The sequence below is a fragment of the Dendrobates tinctorius genome, unplaced genomic scaffold (assembly GCF_039654945.1).
Source record: "Dendrobates tinctorius isolate UK_male_01 unplaced genomic scaffold, ASM3965494v1 ptg000001l, whole genome shotgun sequence".
Classification (NCBI taxonomy): Eukaryota; Metazoa; Chordata; class Amphibia; order Anura; family Dendrobatidae; genus Dendrobates; species Dendrobates tinctorius.
In genome coordinates, this window is record NW_027361669.1 from 17,710,626 (window position 1) to 17,722,856 (window position 12,231).

A 12,231-nucleotide genomic window follows, 5' to 3' on the forward strand; every position below is an offset into this window, starting at 1 on the left:
GGCACTGGCTTCCCTATCGCCCCAACGCGCGTTTCGCTTCTTCGTCAGGAGGCGTGTCTTATGGGCTTATAGAACGGGCGTTATATACTGTGGACAGCCAATCATATAAGAACAACCGTCCGCATCACTAAGTCGCGCCGAAGCGCATCCCAAATGCGTGTGTGCAATTGTGCAATATAGGCTCCCTATTTGGATAGCAGTATTCCTATTTTATTCATGTTCTTTATTGAGTGATGTATATTATGTCATTGTGTTTAATAAAATTTGTACATTTGGCAATTTAGACTCATTGCTCCCACCTAGCCAGAATCCTACTCCACACTGATGAGGGGCAATACCCCGAAACAGCTGTCTGTGGATGGATACCTGGCCTTGGTATTTCCCTTGTCATATCTGTAAACTCGTAAAGAGCTGGATATTGACTTAAAGGGCCACTTAATATGGTGGTAATGGTGGTTTCCGAAAGGAGCCACTCCTTGGCTGGGTCCTTCCCTGGAGGAAGATCTGGCTAGTCCCGTGTTTGAGACGCTTAAATGAGGCTCCACGGACTTTATTTGCATATTCGTATTTCTCAGGGAGCAATGCACCTAGGATTTCACTGATTGAGAGCCTTTGCCGACTGCCGCAGTGTTTTCTTTGACTGGTCTCCCTGAGGTCAGTGATTGGTTTGTGATGTTGGTCTACTAGGCATTGCTCCCACCTAGCCAGAATCCTACTCCACACTGATGAGGGGCAACACCCCAAAACAGCTGTCTGTGGATGGATACCTGGCCCTGGTATTTCCCTTGTCATATCTGTAAACTCATAAAGAACTGGATATTGACTAAAAGGGCCACTTAATATGGTGGTTTCTGAAAGGAGCCACTCCTTGGCTGGGTCCTTCCCTGGAGGAAGATCTGGCTAGTCCCGTGTTTGAGACGCTTAAATGAGGCTCCACGGACTTTATTTGCATATTCGTATTTCTCAGGGAGCAATGCACCTAGGATTGCACTGATTTTGCGCCTTTGCCAGCTGCCGCAGTGTTTTCTTTGACTGGTCTCCCTGAGGTCAGTGATTGTTTCGTGATGTTGAGTCAAAGAAAGTGAAACTCAGGGGAGAGAGAAATAAAGTAACACAACACATCAGATACAAAGTATTAACTCTTGTGGATGGTGGTGCCTGCCCTAACGCACGTTTAGGCGCTCTACCTTCTTCTGGGGATGGCATTATACCAACAAGAGCATGGTTTTATAGTTTCAGAAGATCAATCAGTCTTCAGATTAAAGAGACTTATTAACAATCATTATGCTTAGTCTGGATGTAGGTGGAGTGAGCTGGGTCTTGATATTTAAATGAATGGAATGAACTGCTACTGTGTCTGGGGAGGAACAAAGTGCAAAGGTCTATCATTACATCTTGTTGTATCAATCACATCACAAGGGCAGTAATCTCAATTGTCCTTCCATTGTTTTAGTCATTATCTAAAGGGACGTGTCCCATGTCAAATATTGCGCCACTCCTCTGTGATATCCGCCCGTAACATGTCACAGAGCACATATCTATAACGGCGCATGTCATTCCAATGTGTGCAGGAGGGAGCATCACAAAGCACGTCAGGATGGGTGGTCCGGCTGTGAGAAGCAAGGCCACATGGCCAGAGTGCCAGTCTGAGAGTCACGCCTCAGGATGCCCCCAGACCGCACAGATGGGTGTGTGCGCACAGTATGCGCCCCGAGACATAGACAAATGGACACAGTAAGCATTTTCTGTACATCTTGGTGCATACCAGAAGTACTAATATTTTTAGACATTTACCATATGGAAACTGTATATTTCATCACCTAAAGGGGTATATATGCACATATGGAACATCAATAAACAGAATATAAATATCTATTTATATAATTGCCTTGTAATATTTTCATTTCCTGTTCTGTCCAGATGACACCGTATCCCAGAATTTCAAGCGGAGGAAGTTCACCAACCACCATATTTGGACACCCAAGTGATGGGTGTCTCAATATGGAAACTGATGCTGCTACCAAACTATTGCGCGGTACTACCAGCGGAACACCATCGCAACACACACACACACTCTCTACGCCGTACGCACCACACTCACACACTCACGCAGCCTCTTGCCTGGTATCACCAATGGAACACCGCCACACTGCGCCTGTATGAATTCCGCGCAGGTGCAGTGAATCATCCGGCTGATCCCGGCGGCAGATGCGCAATGTGTCTACAGGCAGATGAAGCCGGTCACATTAAAGGGGTTTTCCCACGAACAAAAGTTCATTTTAAAAACTGTCTGTTTCTGCCCATGTACGGAGCACACCACATCTCCTAGGCAGGGGAGGAAGCAAAAGACATTACTGACATTACAGCAGGGGATCACAGAGCATTCATTTTGTGAGGTAAAATATTTCACTGACTGTTTTTAAACAATATTTTACCTCACAAAATTTATCCTCTGCGATCTCTTGCTGTAATGTCAGTATTGTCTTTTGCTTCCTCCCTTGCCCAGGAGCTGTGGCATAGACAGGTCAAAGAAGAGAGCACAGATGGGAGAAGTCAGCAAATGGGGAAAGAGAGAGTGGATAGGTGGGTGAGCACATGGGGGGAGAGATTCTCAACGCTGCAAAGCCTGCCCCCATCGTGACATTACTGGCCTCCCGATACGATAGCATCGGCCCTTCATCTTGTTCCGTATAATAAGGGTGGCTTTAAAGTAAATAAGCTTAACGGAGGTGATTGTACAATAAAATGTCCAATTATAATATGTGAATGTACAGTATATCACTAAAATTAGCACTGAGTAATACGCCAAAAACTTAGCAATAAATGAAAAAAAATGCATATACAGTTGTGGCCAAAAATATTGACACCCCTGCAATTCTGTCAGATAATACTCAGTTTCTTCCTGAAAATGATTGCAAACACAAATTCTTTGGTATTATTATCTTCATTTAATTTGTCTTAAATGAAAAAATGCAAAAAGAATTGTCCTAAAGCCAAATTGGATATAATTCCACACCAAACATAAAAAAGAGGGTGGACAAAAGTATTGGCACTGTTCGAAAAATCATGTGATGCTTCTCTAATTTGTGTAATTAACAGCACCTGTAACTTACCTGTGGCACCTAACAGTTGTTGGCAATAACTAAATCACACTTGCAGCCAGTTGACATGGATTAAAGTTGACTCAACCTCTGTCCTGTGTCCTTGTGTGTACCACATTGAGCATGGAGAAAAGAAAGAAGACCAAAGAACTGTCTGAGGACTTGAGAAACCAAATTGTGAGGAAGCATGAGCAATCTCAAGGTTACAAGTCCATCTCCAAAGACCTGAATGTTCCTGTGTCTACCGTGCGCAGTGTCATCAAGAAGTTGAAAGCCCATGGCACTGTGGCTAACCTCCCTAGATGTGGACGGAAAAGAAAAATTTACAAGAGATTTCAACGCAAGATTGTGCGGATGTTGGATAAAGAACCTCGACTAACATCCAAACAAGTTCAAGCTGCCCCGCAGTCTGAGGGTACAACAGTGTCAACCCGTACTATCCTTCGGCGTCTGAATGAAAAGGGACGGTATGGTAGGAGACCCAGGAAGACCCCACTTCTTACCCCGAGACATAAAAAAGACAGGCTGGAGTTTGCCAAAACTTACCTGAAAAAGCCTAAAACGTTTTGGAAGAATGTTCTCTGGTCAGATGAGACAAAAGTAGAGCTTTTTGGGCAAAGGCATCAACATAGAGTTTACAGGAGAAAAAAAGAGGCATTCAAAGAAAAGAACATGGTCCCTACAGTCAAACATGGCGGAGGTTCCCTGATGTTTTGGGGTTGCTTTGCTGCCTCTGGCACTGGACTGCTTGACCGTGTGCATGGCATTATGAAGTCTGAAGACTACCAACAAATTTTGCAGCATATTGTAGGGCCCAGTGTGAGAAAGTTGGGTCTCCCTCAGAGGTCATGGGTCTTCCAACAGGACCAGAGGCGTATCTAGGCTTCCTGGCACCCGGGGCAAGAATTTGGTTCGGTGCCCCCCCCCAGTACATATGCGACTTGGACTCTTAGCCATGTACCCACAAGCTGCTCTCCCTAATACTCTCAATGTTCAGTAAAAAACTGTAAGCAGGAAGAGAAGCTCGTTGTCAAGTATGAAAATCGCATATGAGTGAAGTGTCCGTGTGATGACTACTGGAACCTGCAGAGCTGAATCCTGACATTGCAGCTTCTGAATTCTCACAACGAATGCACTGCACACATTTAGAATTCTCCCTTGCCGATGTACAGTCATGTCAGCACAAGTATGTGATTTGTATACTTCTGGCCACATTCCGACTAGACGTGCCCGGCCCCGCTCCGTTCATTTTCATTGAGTGAGGCCACACACGTCTAGTCAGCATGTGACCGCATGTATGTAAATTACCGGCACGAGAGAATCCTGACAGCGTTCAGTGAGCACTGTGAGAATTCAGAAGTCTGCAGTCACATAGAATGACTGCAGACTCAGCCCAAACCTGGACAACCCCTTTAATGTTCCTAACAAATAAAAACATGAGAATAAGTCAGTATCACAAATAACATTTACATCCAGGTACCTTATAGAAGACGTCGTCTCTGGAGTCGTTCTCCTTTTCTTCTTCTTGTCAAAACCCCATGATGAGTTTTCTCATCCACAGCCGTCTCTGCAGACTTCCATCTTCTCCGGTCTTCTGCAGCAAATCTCCACCCGATCCCCTTAAAGATAGAAGTGTCATTATAATGCTCCTAAATAAAAATATCTGCAATATACTGTCGCCTCACACTATTCCCCTCCCTCCTCTAACATCCCTCTGTTCACCATACTGTCTCATCATATATTTACCCCCTCACTCTCTATACTGTCTGCTCACACATACCCCTGTCTCCCCATACTGTGTCCACATACATTAACCCGTTCGCTCCCCATACTGTCTGCACCCAACCCCCATACTGTTTCCTCATACAAGCCCTCATACATACATACTCTTCATTTTGTGTCCTCAAATCTCCCCACACACATTAAATCCCCCCATCCACACTCCAAATCCCTCACACACATTAAGTAACCCCCCATCCCCACTCCCAAATCCCCCCCACACATTATGTACCCCCCACTCCAAATCCCCCACACATTAACCCCATCCCCACTCATTAACCCCCATCCCCACTCCAAATCCCCCACACATTAAATAACCCCCATCCTCACTCCCAAATCCCCCCACACATTAAATAACCCCCATCCTCACTCCCAAATCCCCCCACACATTATGTACCCCCACTCCAAATCCCCCACATATTAACCCCATCCCTACTCATTAACCCCCCAAACAATAACCCCCATCCCCACTCATTAATTCCATCCCCACTCATTAACCCCCGTCCATACTCCCAAATCCCCAACACATTATGTACCCCCCCACTCCAAATCCCCCACAAATTAACCCCCATCCCCACTCATTAACCCCCCAGACATTAATTCCATCCCCACTCATTAACCCCCCACACATTAACCCCATCCCCACTCATTAACCCCCCACACATTAACCCCATCCCCACTCTTTAACCCCCCACACAGTAACCCCCATCCCCACTCATTTACCCCCCAGACATTAATTCCATCCCCACTCATTAACCCCCCACACATTAACCCCCATCCCCACTCTTTAACCCCCCACACAGTAACCCCCATCCCCACTCATCAACCCCCCACTCATTAACCCCTTCCCCACACATTAACCCCCATCCATTAACCCCATCCCCACTCTTTAACCCCCCACACATTAACACCCCCCATCTTCGGTGGTTTCTTCAGCTCCACATTGGAGCACACTTACCACCAGAGCTGAGCGTTCACTGAGCACTCTGGGCGCCGGGGAGTGACGTCAGCAGCATGATCACATGACATGTCACGCTGCTGACATCGCTCTGGCCCGGCGGTCAGAGCTGCAATTGTACTGGCCTCTATACAGACGCCAGTACAATTGTTCCCTGGGAGCCGGCACGCGCACCTTCTCTGTGCCAGCTGTCAGCTTGACAGCTGACACAGAGAACCGCCGACTCTCAGGCTGGGGGGGGCGGCAGAACGCAGCCGCCAGGGAGGACACTGCGGACCGCTGCATTAGGCGGCCCGGACTGCGCCCCCTGCCGGCTGCCCCCCCCTAGATACGCCCCTGAGCAGGACAATGACCCAAAACACACTTCAAAAAGCACTAGAAAATGGTTTGAGAGAAAGCACTGGAGACTTCTAAGGTGGCCAGCAATGAGTCCAGACCTGAATCCCATAGAACACCTGTGGAGAGATCTAAAAATGGCAGTTTGGAGAAGACACCCTTCAAATATCAGGGACCTGGAGCAGTTTGCCAAAGAAGAATGGTCTAAAATTCCAGCAGAGCTAAAGGTTGTACAACCAAGTATTAGGCTGAGGGTGCCAATACTTTTGTCTGGTCCATTTTTGGAGTTTTGTGTGAAATGATCAATGTTTTGCTTTTTGCTTCATTCTCTTTTGTGTTTTTTCATTTAAGACAAATTAAATGAAGATAATAATACCAAAGAATTTGTGTTTGCAATCATTTTCAGGAAGAAACTGAGTATTAGCTGACAGAATTGCAGGGGTGTCAATACTTTTGGCCACAACTTTACGTATAGGATAGTGAATAATACCTCAGTTGAAAGTAGTATACAGCACTCCTAATATGAGAAGTGGTGATCAAGTAGGGTATCAGCCTGTATGTAATAAAGAAAAAACTTGGCACTCAAGCAGATTTGCAGTAGATAGTGTTCCGAACATTTTTGGCCTTACATTCAGACCATCATCAGAACTAAGGAGGGTATACAAAAAATAAAGGTGAAATTATACAGTATAAAGAAAAATGACAAAATTGATACCACGAATTGTAAGGTAATTATCAAGTATAGATTCTTTGTATTTGAAAATCATTTTGTTTAGCTCTGTGCCCTCTAAATGCATTTACATAGAGTTCATTATACAGCAGAATACTATATCAAGAGAACTAAAGTGTTATGTGCAACCACAATAAAATACAACATTGCGGTACAGTCATTGATCTACATAGATTGTGATGCTGGAAGAGGAGTTATAAAAAGGATACAGGAGAATCTAGGCTGTGATCTAGGTTGGTGCAGACTGGGCGCATCCTGAGATTCGTCTCTCGGGCTGCGGCTGCTGTCATGTGACTTGGCCTACGCTCACGTGATCCACATGGGTGTGGTCTGACTCTCTACTGCCCATCCTGACACTCCTTGCAATGCTCCCTCCTGCACACATCGGAATGGCGTGCGCCGCTATAGATATGTGCTCTGTGGCATGTTATGTGCTGATATCAGGGAGGAAAGGCGTAATATTTGACACAGGACACGCCCAATTAGGTAATGACTAAAACAGTAGATGGATGATTGAGATCACTCCCCCTGTGATGTGATTGGTACAACGAGAATGATACAGGATTGCTCTTTCTTCCTCTCTAAACACAGTACTAATTCATTCTATTCATTTAGATATCAAGATCCAGCTCACTCCACCTATTCCCAGACTAAGCATAATTATTGTTAATGAGTCTCTTTAATCTGTAGACTGATTGGTCTTCTGGAACTATAAAACCATGCTCTTGTTGGTGTGATGCCACTCCCAGAAGAAGGCAGAGTGCTAAATCGTGCGTTGGGGCAGGCAGCCTCACCCACAAGAGGTGATGCTTTGTACCTGATGTACTGTGTTACTTTATTTCTCTCTACCCTGGGTTTCACTTTCTTTGACTCTAGACATTGTCTTTGGGTAGAATATAGTATGGTTATTTAATAGGCATGACTTTTACAGCCGCCTGTTTAGTTGCTATTGTGGGTGTGTGGCGCCACCTTGTGATCTCCCACTTTTTATCAATCTTTTATGTATTTTTTTCATATTTAATAAAGATTATGCATTGGGGGAATAAGTATTTGATCCCTTGCTGATTGTGTAAGATTGCCCACTGACAAAGACATGAACAGTTTATAATTTTAGGGGTAGATTAATTTTAACACTGAGAGAGAATATCAAAAATAAAATCCAGAAAATCACATCGTTTAAATTATACAAATTTATTTGCATTGAAAAATAAGTATTTAATCCCTCTGGCAAACAAGACTTAATTGGCGGGAAAACCCTTGTTGGCAAGCACAGCAGTCTGACATTTTTTTTAGTTGATGATGAGGTTTGAGCACATGTCAGGAGGAAGTTTGGTCCGCTCTTCTTTGCAGATCATCTCTAAATCATTTTGTTTTGAGGCTGTCGCTTGGCAACTCGGAGCTTCAACTTCCTCCATAAGTTTCCTATGGGATTAAGGTCTGGAGACTGGCTAGGCCACTCCATGACCTTAATCGGCTTCTTTCTGAGCCGCTCCTTTGTTTGCCTTGGCTCTATGTTTTAGGCTGGTTTCACATTAGCGCATTTTCAGCGCGCGCACGGCCGGGGGTAGCTCCGCCCCCGAGCCGGCTCTCTGCCCGGCGTGCCCGCCCCTTCCTTGTAGCGCCGCCTCCTAGCGCACAGCGGCGCCTGCGATCGGCGCACCCTATCTTTAGCATAGGGTGCGCAGATCGTGCGCAGGTCGTGCGCTAGTTGCGCTTTGACCTGCGCTGCGCACTTTTGACGGTGCGCCGTGAGCGCCAAAATCTGAAAAGTTTGATTTTGGCGCGCACGGCGCACCGTCAAAAGTGCGCAGCGCAGGTCAAAGTGCAACTAGCGCACGACCTGCGCACGATCTGCGCACCCTATGCTAAAGATAGGGTGCGCCGATCGCAGGCGCCGCTGTGCGCTAGGAGGCGGCGCTACAAGGAAGGGGCGGGCACGCCGGGCAGAGAGCCGGCTCGGGGGCGGAGCTACCCCCGGCCGTGCGCGCGCTGAAAATGCGCTAATGTGAAACCAGCCTTAGGTCATTGTTTTGCTGGAAGACCCAACCACGACCCATTTTTAATGTCCTGGCAGAGGGAAGGAGGTTGTCACTCAGGCTTTTACGGGAAATATGGCTCCATCCATTCTCCGGTTGGTGCGGTGAAGTAGTCTTGTGCCCTTAGCAGAGAAACACCCCCAAAACATAATGTTTCCACCTCCATGCTTGACAGTGGGGACAGAGTTCTTTGGGTCATAGGCAGCATTTCTCTTCCTCCAAACACGGCGAGTTGAGTTAATGTTGCCAAAGACCTTAATTTTTGTCTCATTTGACCACAGCACCTTCTCATAATCACTCACAGAATCATACAGGTGTTCATTGGCAATCTTCAGACGGGCCTGCACATGTGCCTTCTTGAGCAGGGGGGCATTGCAGGCACTGCAGGATCTTAAACTTTTACAGAGTAATGTGTTACCAATTGTTTTCATTGTGACTGTGGTCCCAGCTGCCTTAATATCATTAACAAGTTCCCCCCGTGTAGTTTTAGGCTGATCTCTCACCTTCTTCATGATCAAGGATATTCCACGAGGTGAGATTTTGCATGGTGCCCCAGATCGATGTTGATTGACAGTCATTTTGTAATTTTTCCATTTTCTCACTATTGCACCAACAGTTGTCTCCTCACCTAGCATCTTACTTATAGTTTTGTAGCCTATTTCAGTTTTATGCAGGTCTATGATCTTGTCCCTGACATTCTTACAAAACTCTTTGGTCTTGCCCATTTGGATGGGGTTAGAGTCAGACTTATTAATTGAATACAACCATACCCTTAAAGGATACCATGAATGTACAAAATTTATATCAAAAATAGAATTTATTGATGAACATTCAAATATATATCAAATATTATGGGTGCTCATTAGTCAGACCAGAAAAACGGGCAGGGACTGGCACAAGCAGACAAGCCAAAATAACATTGTATAGCTTAGTGGAACATATACATTCAAGTATCAGCAGCTAATCCCATTCATAGTAACATTGCACAGTACCATATAATTAAATGTTAAGTTTCCTTAAAGCAGCCATGTTGGTAATGGAACAACATAATAAACAAGTGATAGAAATGCGTTCTAAAAATAAAAGCTGCCTGATAGGTAAAGTGTCTATGTGCAACAAAAGTGTGCTAAATGCCACCAATGAGATATTAAGTCTTCAATCAGGGATTTAACCTTATTGCCTATAAATCACAATGAACCACTATGATGTGCATGATATATTTAATTACCTGTGTGCTGTGTCAGAAGGAGAAGATTCTTTATTTCCATTAGAGATTAAATACTTGGAACACATCGGCAAAGTCACACTAGAGGATCTCCTGTGAAAAAAGTAATCATCTCTCCATATTGATTGGAGGGGGTCTGACTGCTTGGACCCAATCAGCAGAATGTGGAGCTTTTATCCCTATTATACTGGAGAGACATGTTCGACTTGACCACTGATCCATTCATTCCCTCAGTGGCTGAGAGTGTTGCACTTGTTATTTTCCTGGACGCCCCAAAGAGAATGAATGGATCTGTGGTCAGACATCCTACCTGCGGCTCCATTTTAAAATGGGGATAAGTGTCCTGTCCGAGATAAAACTTCCCCATTCTTCCGATCGTTTAGGTCCGACCATTAGAAACTGCACCAATCATCTATCCTATAGAGCCCATCGATCGGTGGTAACTTGTTTTAACCCCTTAATGTCTATGGACGTGCAGAGTCCGTCATGGCAGGAGGTAACTTCCCGCACCATGATGGACTCTGCACGTCCTGCCTTTGAACTGTTACTGCGTGCAAACATGCAGTTTCAGTTCAGTGCCGACAGCTGTCTATGACAGCTGAGAGGCACAGCAAGGGGGGCAGGGACCCATCACTGCTGCGATTGCAGCGTTCAGAGGGGGAGGAAGAGGGTCGGAGGCTCCTGTGGTGCCCTTGAGGCTCAGCCGCCACAGAGGTACTGCACCTTCTCCTAAGGTGTGGTGCCCCACTATCCAGGTAAGCTGGAGGCTCCTGACCACGCTCCAACACTCGCACCCCACGCAATAGAGTAGTTCAGCAAAACCACATTGTGGCTCCTTGCTTAGAGAGAAGCAGAGCACCTTTGGTGGTTCCCTGCTTGGAACACTAAACGTGCTGGGAGGTGGGTGGAGTTGAGAATACATATAAAAGAGCGGGAAGGTTTTAGGATGGAAATCAGTCAGTCAGTCAGACGGAGAGTCTGAGGGAGGAAGCCACTCAGAGAGGAGTGGGGATCCCTGGAAGAGGGATGGAGGAAGGAGTGCTGCAGCTGCCTCAGTGATCTGAGCCAGCTGGAACGGGAAAGGAAAGAAGGAGAAAGACATTGAACCGAAGCCTGAGCTTCCACAGGAGGGAAAGACAAGTACGGAATGTAGGAGTGAAAGGGAACACAGAGGATGTGGGTTAGAGGAAGAACCCTGCCTAGAAGTTCTTAGCGCAAGGCCGGGGCCCGGTCCCTGAGGTTGTATGGACACTAATGGTTCTGCAGCAGACACCGGAGGAGTAGTGGGCTGTAAATGCACTACTCCCATCTAAAACTTGAGGGCACAACAGCAACACGGATAGAGAGCCGGGACTCAGGAGTAAGGAGTCCCCGAAGCAGGCTACAGCTGTCTGCCGTACAAGTAGAGTTCTTGGGAACATCTGTCAGGAGGAACTCCAGTGTAACTCAGTACTAGGAGATCTTCACACTTAAAGGCGCTATAGAGGAGACGTTCAGAAAAGGCACATAAGTTGGCGGAGTGTTGGAAGGGAGCATTCTATCTTGCCTGGAGGTTGACTGAGTCCCTGACCCGGAGGACACGGCACAGAAGCGGGCACTACAGACTGTGAGTAAAGCTTTGGAACTACATGCCCTGGTGTCCTCCATTCCTTCCTGCGTCCGTCCGCCTGGCACTGCTACATCCCCTGCGCCAAACACTACACCATCTAAGTGTCTCCACATCTACACTGCCCTGGGACAACAGCCCTGCCTGTGGAGGGCTATAACATCATTGCTGCACCACACCATCTGTCCCGGAGAATCTGCATGCAGCGTCGGCTTAACACCTTCCTTGCCGAGCACCACAGGAGGCGTCACGAGCTATTCCATTAACTACATTCCACCATTCACATCTTCCTATTACTTGGGCGCCCAGGGCCACGGTCCGGGTCACCGCTGCTGTGACACATCCCACTGATACCGGCCCGGTACCGAGTACCCCACAGCCCTGGGAGGGCGACCCACTCCCTCTGCATCAGGTAGGGAGTCCGATCGCGGGGCCCGACCTGTGCCATGATGACCCGGAG